The 7,488-nt window shown below is 51.7% G+C and overlaps 1 long non-coding RNA gene across 1 annotated transcript in view; it reads left to right on the top strand.

The window, feature by feature from the left end:
* Positions 1 to 1,092: 1,092 nt before the first annotated feature.
* Positions 1,093 to 7,488, top strand: part of LOC113597078 (uncharacterized) — a 54,929-nt gene continuing 48,533 nt past the window's right edge. The window contains exon 1 of the long non-coding RNA XR_003417921.2: positions 1,093 to 4,947. This is a non-coding gene — a long non-coding RNA (uncharacterized LOC113597078). The remainder of the gene's footprint in view (positions 4,948 to 7,488) is intronic.

Here is a 7,488-nt window from a genome sequence, read left to right as displayed (position 1 = left end):
CTTTGTTCATCCCTCAAAGCCCCATCAGGTCAAATCCCACTGCTTTGGTGAAGGCTGTGGTAATCTTCAGTATTATTCTCCCAGTACAGCTTCTCCCCGCCTGATGTTGGTCATGGCCATTCAACTGGAATGCCTATAAGAGCCAGGTGGTGCTATGCCACGACTTCTTTCCCTCCAAACTGGTCACCAGCGCAGCAAAGCCCCAGAAACACAGTGAACATGCGGCATGAGTACGGAACAAGCCTTTGCCATTTAACCCTCTGAGATTTGGGGGTTGCTTGTTTCCTCGGTGTACCTCGGTTCTGGGCCGCTCAAACTGTGGTTTTCCTTCCGCAGTCTCAGCATCCCCAGAACACTTGTTAGAGATGCACGTTCAGGCCTCGCCCCTGACCTGCAAAACCAGATTCTCCATTTTCTTCTGAGGTAACATGTCAAAGGTGCTGAGTGTGGTTTCTCTGCCATAAAGGGGCTCAGCAGCCATTATTTCCTCCCTACCCCTCCAAGGCTTCTACAGAACATTCTGCCTGTTACCGCCCTCAAGTGCCATTCTCCCCTTCTTCCTTATCAGGTTTTGTAGAAGATTGCAATGTGCTCGTTAAAATACTCAGGTTCCCAGAATTCCTTGAAGCTAAGGGGAGTCACATGACCCAGTTCTATCTCTGGCTCAGAGGAACTCCCCGGGCTGCAGAGAAACTCATCAGAGGTGAAAGGCTCAAGTGACCAGTGCATCTATCTGGCTTTGGGCCTTGCTCTTCCCCTTGCTTCTTGCCTGTTACTTGCATGACAAAGTGGTCCCAGTGACTCATGCTTCCCTATATTCATGTAGTCCCCAGCCACATGGAATCTGGGCTGGCTGGTGCCTCACTCTGACCAATAGAATGGGCCTGACTTGAGCTTCAGGACTTCTGCCGGGCTTGGAACCTAACGTCTGTACAGGCTGAGAAATTGCTCTCCCTACAGGAGATCACGTTCCTGTCAAAGTGAGGACCATCCATCCCACTGTCCAGGCCAGAAATCAGGAAATCACCTCACCTTTTCCTCTTATCTGCAGCCAGGCCATTCCCCTCACAGGGCGCACATCCACCCCAGGATTGATGTATGGAGAAGACACCCACTGATCTCCTACCTCGCCACCGTGCCTGCCCCACACAAGCCTGACTGTAGCTGTCAGATCGATCTTTCTAAACACAGATCTGAAGGGCATTCCCCAGTGCTGTTAGACTAACTCACAAGGCCCTGACGTGGCCTACACATCCATACGTGATCCAGTGTCTGCCTTACTCTCTAATCCCATCTCTGTCCACTCCCCTCTCTAAATATCAGGGCCCTGGACATATCATGCTGCTCCCTGTTTCTGATGCAAGTTATGCCTGTTAACACCTCCGTGCCTTTGCCCCAGGGCCGACAAACTTCATCCTTCATGTTAATTCAAAGTCTTAGTTTGCTTTGGCTACTCTAACAGAATCCCACAGACCGGATGGTTTAAATACCAATTTATTTCTCACAGTCTGAAGGCCAGAAGTCCAAGATCAAGGTGCTGGCAAGGGAGGTTTCATTCTGAGACTTCTTACGTTGGCTTGTAGGTGGCTGCCACCTTGCCATGTGCTTACATGATGTGTGTGCCTGAGGAACGAGAGGGCCAGCTCTCTGAGGTCCATACTCGGAAGGACCTAATCCCATTTGATCAGGGTCCCACCAGTTCCTTTGTTAGAGGCCCATCTTCAAATACAACCACATTTGGAGGTTAGGGCTTTAATATATGAATTTTGTGGGTAGGGGGGAACACAAACATTTGGTCCATAGGATCCAACTAGGAGTGGCTGCCTGGAGAAAGGTGTTGATAAGAAGTCTGAGGTCCTTCCTGGACTCCATGATAAAAAAAAAACACTATGCTTGATTCATGATGTCTGCCTTGGACTTGGCAGGAGATATTGGGGTGGCTTACATACCATATGTTTTCTTCCCTTGTTTTATGTGCTCATCTTTGCTAGCCTCTCTTGGCCCCAGCACAATCTCTGACACATACCAGGCCCCTGACACATTTTCAATGAATGAATCAACAAGTGAGTAATGGTCTCAAAGCACATTGCAAATGGACGGTTTCACTGAAGCTTCACAGAGGCTGTGAGGTAAAGCCGAACGGGCAGGTGGTTGGAAATCTTTAAGGTGTTCGCCCTTCTCTCCCCTCACCCTGGGCTGGAGATGCTGCAATTGTCTTAGCAACTGCACGGATGCCTCGACGGATGTCTGTCAGGATCACAGGTGACTTTTGCTGACACTGTCTCCCAGAGCCACTGAGACCTTTGCCCTTCTCACTTCCTTCTGCCCCTGCACCCCCATTCACCCCAGTGCTGCACCCCCACCCTCTGGCCGCTGTCACTTTGAGAAGCACATTGATTCTGTGGTCACTCAGCCTGGTAGCAAGGGAGGGCCTCGCCTGCCTTCCTATGGGACACATGTTAACTGGTGCTGTGATGCAGGAGTCACAAGCAGGCGTGGGCGTGTGTGATGGGGAGAGAGGTGTCGTGATTAAAGGGGAAATGTACTCATGTCTCAAGTGCTCCTGTTGGAATGCAGCTCATGAAGACGAGTGTGTGTCTAAATGTATATACCTGGGCCCGCTTCTTCCCCTGCTCTCGCGCTCAGCCACACTGCCTCGACCAGCCATTGGGTCTGTCTCTGCCAACCCAGCCATGTGCCCTGTGGCCGAACCTCTTGTAGAGCACTGTAGATGGACATCCTGCCCCAGCCCCCCTCCTGCTCTGGGCCTGCTGTAGCCTCCCCCACCGGGCCCTCATTCTCAGCCAGTGCAGTGCCTACCTGTGTAAGATGTGATCCTGCTTTAAGGAGCTCGTGGCCCATATCAGTGGCAGGACGCTTGGGACCAGCTGTGTGTTGGGAGGAGCGGAGGCCATGTCCAGTCTGCTGGACAGGGAGGGCAGGTGAGCAGGCCTAGGGCCGTGTGGCTGGGTATCCCCCTGTTCGCCTGCAGTGGAGGGAGGGAGCAGGGGGCAGAGGGAAGGAGACCAGCCTGGGAGGGGTCGTTTGGATTATACAGGACAGCAGAGATGGCACCAAGAGCCTGCTCTCTGGAGCTTGCAACCTGGAGAACAGAGCAAGGACTTCCTGCCGCTGGTTCACTTGGGGTTCTGTCTCCTCAGCTGTGGACACTGTCTCACATAGTAACTGCTGAGAGAAAAAGGACCCAAGGGGCCCAGGGCTCAGCACTCAACCTGGCCTCGCCTCCACAGAGTTTCCCAAGGTTGGATAATGCCTGTGATCATTTCCCAGGACTCTGGCAAGCCTTCCCAGGAGAACCATCTGAAGGGCACTGGCCTTTCCACTTCCTCTCTGTCATCCTGGAGGCCCCACTAGTCCAGCCAAAAAGGCCATTGAGCCCCGGGAGTGGAGTCACAGAGAGGTGAGGGTGTCCTTGGCTCTGCCTATGCTCTGAGCCCAGTGCTCTCTGAAGTACCCTGGGAAGTAGCCAGTCTCTACTCCCACCCTTTGGCCAGCCCTAGTTCCATGAGAAGAATCCTAGGTGGTTCACTCTCTATGGGGCTCCTTCCTCCCCAGCAAAGTTGTTGAATATTTATTGCACAGTAAATTGAGTCTTTGTATCTCCACTGCTGCCCATTATGTGCAGTCCACAGTGGGCTCTCTGCACGATCTGACCTCTACGTCTCTCCCACTCTGACCTGATTCATATCATAGTCCTCACCGTGCCCTCCTTTGGCCATACTAACTTCATTGTGCCTGTAGTTCCAACCTCTTTCTTACCTCTAGGCTTGGCCAGTGTAATTTCCTTTTCCCCAGCTCTTCACCTGAGTGATTTCTGCTCATTTCTCAGGTCTTTGCATAAAATACTCTCTTTCAGGGAAAGCTTCCCGGAAATTTGATAGTGAGCTGCAGAACAGACTAGGCTAGAGAGACCAGAGACTGGGAAGTCTGTCCTAGGCTAAGACCTCATGGTCAAAGCCCAAAGTGGGATGTGCATAAGCCAAACTGGAAAAGGAAAGGAAAAGACAGATTCTCGTGACCAATCCAACAAATTTGGGAGTGAAAAATACAGAGAAGTTGACAATATAAAAATATGCTGTGTCCACAACCTGTGTGAAGCTTACTTTTAGGCGTTTGTGTCCTAGGAAAGAGAGAGGCCCTAACTGATTTGGCAGCAAATTTCTAACTAACACTTTTATGTGGGTCCCATCCTCCCAAGAAAATGGAGAGTCTCTTGCAAGAGAAGTATCTCTTCTCATTGCACATGCATTCCTTTTTACTTCTAGCAGAATTCTGGCTGTCTTCTCAGTTCTGGGCCTCAAATTTATAATGCTTATCTCAAAGAGCTTCTAGTTCTTCAACCGTTTTCTGCAGGAGCCAGAGTGGGGGGTGGGGACAAGGAGACAAAGCCATCTTTTCCCCCTTGATCTTACTGTATCATGAGTCCCAGCAGGAGAGAGATGGCATTTCAGTGTTACCTTACTGCTCTGTTACTGGAGAGAATATAATGAATGGACTGTTTATAAAGATGTGGGCAGGATGGAAGGCATCAGGCAAGGGAATGGTGCAGCACCTCCAGGACCTAACTGTGCAGTGCCATCAGCTCAGGAAGCTTGAAAACACAAGAGAGGAAGTGATTATAAGAACCCAACGAGGGCTGTAGATGAAGGAGGGGGTTGCTGTGGCCTACCTGCAGGAAACAACCAGCCACACCATGGCCCACCCATCCCCCACGGGCAAGGAACTAGAATAATAAACACCCTGCCGCTCTTTCCTCCTGCCCTCCTGTTTCCTGCTGGCGTCCACTGTGGCCTCAGGTCGACCAGAACTGAGAAGGCGAGGAAGCTCCATTGGCACAGTTTATACAGCTTTGGCCCCAGGGACAGGGCATGGTGGAAGAGAAAGAGGAGCAGAACTGGAGAGACCAACAGAACATCCAGCACGCAAGTATTTCATACACAGGATAAAGCCACACACTAGAAAATGGCGCCAACTGTGGACCTAGCATGAGGAAATGATGTCAAGCTAAGGCAGGGCTTTGAGTAAACGGGAAAGAGAAAGCTGGTCCACAGGGACAGGAGGCTGGCCTCCAGGTCCGGAAAGAAGCAGGAAACCCAGGGCCAGTGGAGACAGAGCAGGAGAGAAACTGCAAATGCCCCTTCAGGTTCCTGGTTCCAGTTCTCTGGAAAGGCCTGGTGACCTGTTTTTGTGAAAGTCCCTTGATTCCACACAAAACATTACCCTTTTACGTAAGACAGCATGAGGAAATTTTCAGTTTGACAACCAAAGAACTTTGGGTAATCTTCATTTGAAACAAAAGAACCTTGAGCACACCAAATTTCATTTAATCCCCATAACAACCCTGAAAGGTGGGCACCTTCACCCCCATTTTAAAGATGAAGATATTGAAGGTCCCGGTAAGATTAGATAATCTTCACTGAGGAAGCTGGGACTCACTCACTCTTGGCTTGGCCTGGCTCCAACACTTCAGAATTTTCTAGGACTCCACAAGCTGACAAAGCTGGCTGAAAGCAATTTCCAAAACCAGAAGAGAACCCCACCCTTGACCAGGTCACCCCTGTGGGGAAACGACTTGTTGTCTCAGCTTGCTAGCTAAGGCTCTTTGGGGTCCTGCTGAGGAGCTGGCAGGCATGGCCACCCAGCACAGAAATGTTTGACAGGGTCAAGGAAGGGACCAACTCTGGATTTGTAAAACTACAGCCAAGTTTTGTTTTGTTTTGTGTTTTTTCCAAGAACTCCTAGAAGAGCAATGTATTTGCAAAAGCTGGAATTCCTTAGCTAAATACCAAGGACAGAGTTGACTGCACATGGGAACAACCCTCCACCCTGTATCCCCAAATACCCAGTAAGTACCCTAGCCCCAGAGGTAGACTGAGTTGTCAGAGGAGGAGGGCCTGCTCACCTCTGGCCACCCCTAGGAGCCCAGGGTGGGGCTCTCGGGCTCCCCGGAGAGCCCATCTCATCCCATCCCCAGGCGCACACCCTGTTAGCTTCCCCACCTCAGAGCAGGAAGGTGAGGTGAGGTAATGTCTCCACTAACCGACAGTGGCCAGGAGATGAAAAGAATCTCAGAAATGCTGTGTTTAATTTAAAGCAGACCGAGCCTGCCTTAGCCAGGCTGCAATTTCACTCAGAATAACCAGTTTGTTTTTCTTGGACATTCCAGGAACTAACTGGCCACCCCCTGTTAAGTCCCAACAGGAATGTTAGGGGCGGGGGCCCTTGCTGGGGGCACATGCTGCCTGCAGTTCTGCCCTTTTCCTGCCTCTGGGACTCCCTCAGTAGTGGGGGGGGGGGGGGGAAGGGGTGCATCCTGCTGCAGAGAGGAGCTCTCTCCCTTTCTCCCCCTATAACTTCTTCACCCCCTGCACCTCATGTGGTATCCAGAATTCTGGGGATAAAAGGTTGTCATAAAAATAGCAACATGATCTATCATCTATCAACATGATCTGTTTATTGAGTGCTCTCTAAGCGTTCTGCTAAATACTTTCTAGTTATCATCTTGTCGAGTCCTTACAACATCCCAGTAAGGTGTGTAGAAATTTCTATTGCGCTTTTTACAGATGGTGAAGCCGAGGCTAAAAGAGGTTATATAACTCGTCCCAAATCCCCCAGCTGGGATTGGAGCCCTCCCCCACAGCTCTGGGTCCAAAGCCCAGGCTCCTCTCAGGCGCCTGTCCAGACCAGTCCCTCCCTGAGGGAGCCTGAGGGGCTCCGGGTGCTTTGCTTCAAGGCAGGTGCGCTTGTTAGCCACACTGGTGTCTCTACAGGGAGTGCTCTGGGGACACGCAGGTGACTGCTTGCGGGAGGCAGCGCTGTGATCACAAGCCCTTCCTTCCAGTAGTTGGCACCTCTCCTTTGCTTTGGGTTGGGCTGGGGGTTTCCAATCCCTGTGAGTCGCTGCTCCTGGGATCTGTGGGACTCCTGGCCTGTGATTATCAAGTCTGGGCTCAAAGCAGGGTGAAGCAGCCCATGTGAAGAGGCAGGCTCCCAGCTCTGGGCTGAGCCTGTGACCTCCGGCAGCCCTTCCCTGCCTGGGCCTCAGCTCCTGCTCTGTGAAATTGTAAATGGAGATGGGGATGGGGAGGGGCACCAGGCTCAGATTCCTCTACCCCTTCGGTCCCTTTCGTGTTCTGATGTTACTTGGCAACAGGATTTGTGCAGCAAGGCCTTGGCTCCAGGAGACATGAGAGGGAGGTTGCGGGAGGGGGGACACTGGAGAGCGGCTTGGCTTCCGGGGAAGCTTCCAGGACTTGGAAGAGGAGAAAAGAATGGGTGGGGCCTGCAGCAAAACCAGGGACTGGGTGGCCCAGATGGGTTTATTCTAGGGCCCTAAGGCCAGTTCCAGAGCCATTTTCCAGAACCTGGCCTTCTCCTCTGGGCCAGGAGACATGGCAGATGGCATGGGCATAAGGCCGTGCCAACCAGACAACAGATTTTAACTTTGAAAGAGAAGCGGCCGTGGTC

Source organism: Acinonyx jubatus, chromosome A3 (genome assembly GCF_027475565.1).
Source record: "Acinonyx jubatus isolate Ajub_Pintada_27869175 chromosome A3, VMU_Ajub_asm_v1.0, whole genome shotgun sequence".
Taxonomy (NCBI): domain Eukaryota; kingdom Metazoa; phylum Chordata; class Mammalia; order Carnivora; family Felidae; genus Acinonyx; species Acinonyx jubatus.
This window is presented reverse-complemented; position numbering and strand designations above follow the sequence as displayed.